The sequence below is a fragment of the Aethalodelphis obliquidens genome, unplaced genomic scaffold (assembly GCF_003676395.1).
Source record: "Aethalodelphis obliquidens isolate GAN/ISIS:26980383/991018 unplaced genomic scaffold, ASM367639v1 scaffold26, whole genome shotgun sequence".
NCBI lineage: Eukaryota > Metazoa > Chordata > Mammalia > Artiodactyla > Delphinidae > Aethalodelphis > Aethalodelphis obliquidens.
Genome location: NW_020837970.1, coordinates 4,378,382 through 4,382,327, shown reverse-complemented (window position 1 = coordinate 4,382,327; position 3,946 = coordinate 4,378,382).

Genomic DNA, 3,946 nt, shown 5'->3' with positions numbered 1-3,946 from the left:
TTCCACATATAAGTGATATCATATATTTGTCCTTCTCTGTCTGACTTACTTCACTCAGTAAGACAATCTCTAGATCCATCTCAGTTCCTACTTTTTATCTTGTTATCTATTTGGGAAATAATCCTTAATCTGTGAGTGTGACCTGCACATCTCCCTGAATATATAACCTGACTTCCATCATACCATTATGAGCACATGTGTCTACCTTAAAAAGACACTCAATACCAGAACCCTCCAGAAAGAGGAGAAACAGACAGAGCCAGGCCTGAGATTTTCATGGGAGTAAAAAAACTCTTTTTTGGCTTCCTCAACTCCTCTTGTGACTTCACCTCTCTTACTTCTGAGAAGAAGCAGATAGATATCACTTAGGAAAGTGGTTCTCAAAGTGTGGTCCCTGGACCAGTAGTATAAATATCACTTGGCAACCAATTAGAAATGCAAATTCTTGGGCTGGATCCTAGACCTACTCTGTGAGTGTAGCTCCATCTCAGAAACTCTGAGGGTGGGGCTAGCAACCTATTTTTTAACAAGTCCTTCCTGTGATTCTGATGCACACTAAAGTTTGAGAAACAGTGCCTTAGAATGGTGTCCCTGTGGGGCCCATAATGCCTCAGAATAATAAAGCTGAACACGAAGTGGGCTGCTAAAGTATAGTTACCTTGAATAGATAAAGACCATTAGAGAAATGTACTGAACAAGGTAGAGCAATGCTGAAAGGAATAAAATGCCTATAAATTAACCATCTTAAGATGCTTTCTAAAAGCAAAAGTTATTCCTGGTGAAAAGTCCAGAAAAAGAAGCTAGGTGACACCAAGTTCAGCTCTCACCACATGTCAGATCTTATAAATCTTTTCTTACAAGTCATTGGTATCTTTGACAAATTTAGTCTATTATAGTGAATTTATTGCTTATTTTAACATTTATGAAAAATCAGGAGAATACATGGTCAATATTCTCAAGTTCTTAGGTGTGTATTCTCAGTTTCTCTCAACTGGAGCTCTTCAGGGGTAAAGGATGTATTTTCTCTTTCCTATCAATAACTGTATCTTCTCTCTAACCCCAATAATCCCTCAGTAATTGTCTAATCAATTAAATGAGAAATGGTGTTTTCCGTGAAAGTTGCCTTTTCTTGAGTTCATTCCCCTGGGTGATTTGATAAAATGAATTGACTTGGATTGGATGATTTAGATTGCACTCAATTATCCACACTTTCATTTGAGAGGAGTTAGGGAACAATTGTTCTCATATACTGCAGAAATATTTTATTTTGAGACCATCTGTTGAATTTCTAATTTCACTGCAACAGCATTTTTATGCAATTACACATTAAGTTTTGGTGATTGGCACACTCTTCTCTAAATCCAAAATATCTTACTACAATTTTCCCTGTTTCATTTGCATTATAAGCCCGCAGGATTTTTCTTTATTGTTTCTAATCTTTAAACATATCACCTTAAGCTTTCAAACTATATTCAGTAGCATGATAAAAGGATGCCACTGAATATTTTAAGCATCTATTACTTCTTCTGGAATTGGGAATGAAACCTGAGGAAAATACTAGATGGGACTGATATCCTTTTCCAGGTCTTTGGCTACCCTCTTCTACTCCATTTCTAACGGTCTGATGGTGTTCCGTCTTGATTTTACTCTATTTTTTATGCTTGATGGATTAAAACCATCAAAGATATAAATATTCGTTGCTTTCTAAATCTCTAAGCTTGCATTCAGTCTGTAGCTATGAGTCGACCTAAGATTAAAGAAAGTGAAAATGAAAGAGTTAATAATCATCTAGAATATATTTGCATTTCCTTCAATAACATTTTTTATTTGTACAAGCGATTTAGAATTTTATCTCTCTTCTAGCCCAATAATGCAGTTTTCTTAGAAATATAGCTTCATTACACTCATTTGTTGAATCAGAAGTGCTCTGATTTGTTTTTCTGGTGAACTCTGTAAGAACAGGAGCACTAATCTATAAGAAAAAAACTCTCTATCTTGGCTCTCCCAAAATGCTCCTGTATTGACTTGTGTGACTGTCAGTCACACTTGAATGGAGCTCAGAATACTAATGAGATCAAAATCATAGGCTTATCCCCAAAGGATCTGTTAACTTCTCTCAGAGAAGCAGGGGTCTCTTCACCACAGATCTGTCTTCTATTCCTGACTATTTCAAAAAGTATTGGTCCCAGAAGGACAGAGCATAAGAATGCAACTGGCCCATCAATAACGTCATCTGTGTGTTGCCTTTTTTTTTTCTCCATCTATAGAATTGAACTGATTTAGAGATAGGTACACATAGAACTTAGAGAACTATTTAAAACATTAAGGTGATTGAGTAATTGGTAAGAAAGTGGGGGTTAGGGGAGGACGTGTGCTCAAGTGGGAACTAATTCTCTGCATTTAAATTACAAATTTAAAATTGAGATTATACTCTAAACACAATTTTAAAACCTAATTATCTTATGAAAAATTTCAAACATACAAAAGTAGAAAGAATTGTATAATGAATGCCCTTGAACCTACCACCCAGCTTCAACAATTATTCAAGCATCCTCACCTCCATATTAATTTGAAGCAAACATCAAATCATTTCATCCACAAACAGTTCAGCACTTAAATCTAAAAGATAGGATGCTTCTAAAAATTATAATGACAATATCTTTATCACATCTACAATGTTTATAAAAATGCTTTAATATCAAATATTCAGAATGGAACTGAATGTAGATGGATACTGTGAATAACGCTGCAATGAACATGGGAATGCAGATATCTCTTCAAGAGAGTGATTTCAAATCAAATTTCCCCAAATTGTTTCATAAATTTTTTTTATTACAGGTGATTTGTTTAAACTGGGATCCAAAAAAGATCCACACAGTGAATTGTCTGATATGTAAGTCTGTTAATCCATGGCTTTTCCCTCTTTCAAGTGATTTGTTAAAGCAAAACTGTGTTTCTTGTCCTGTAGGATTTTCCATAGCCCGGGTTTTCTGATTGTAACTCTCCTGGTGTCATTTAATATGTTCCTGTACCACCTGTAAATTCTGCAAATTATTATTTATATATATAGGATTGATAAAATTCTAGTTTGATTTTTGGCAAGAATATTCCATAGTGATGTTATATACAGGAGGCAAGTAGTGTCTGCTTGTCTCTCTTTTTGTGAAGTTAGCCATTATTGATGATCATTTCCTAGTTGCATCATTTCATAACAGTTTACAATATGATGATATTCTGTCATTTCCACATCGATTATTAGCTGGAATACTCTGTAAAGAGAAATTTCTTCTCATCAACTATTAGGTTACCCTGAGGTACAATATGAGAGGTGACATAGATGCAATCTCTCAACCACCCAAAATTCCCTACTTGGCTGACTGGAAATATTTCGACTGGCTAAAATGTTAAAGTGAGTTAAACTATCTTCCAAATAAATGCAATTGGTATACATTTTGGAGTACTAAAAGTTTTCTTTCATTTTTGAATGTGATACTTCTGATTCCAATTTAGATATCATACAATCTGCCTTTTTCCCAAACAGAATGCTTTTTTTCTTTTAACATCTTTATTGGAGTATAATGACTTTACAATGGTGTGTTTGTTTCTGCTGTGTAACAAAATAAATCAGCTATACATATACATATATCCCCATATCCCATCCCTCTTGTGTCTCCCTCCCACACTCCCTATCCCACCCCTCTAGGTGGACACAGAGCACTGAGCTGATCTCCCTGTGCTATGTGGCTGCTTCCCACTAGCTATCTATTTACATTTGGTAGTGTATATATGTCCATGCCACTCTCTCACTTTGTCACAGCTTACCCTTCCCCCTCCCTGTGTCAAGTCCATTCTCTAGTAGGCCTGCGTCTTTATTCCCATCCTGCCCCTAGGTTCTTCATGACCTTTTTTTTTTTTTTAGATTCCATATATATGTGTTAGCATACGG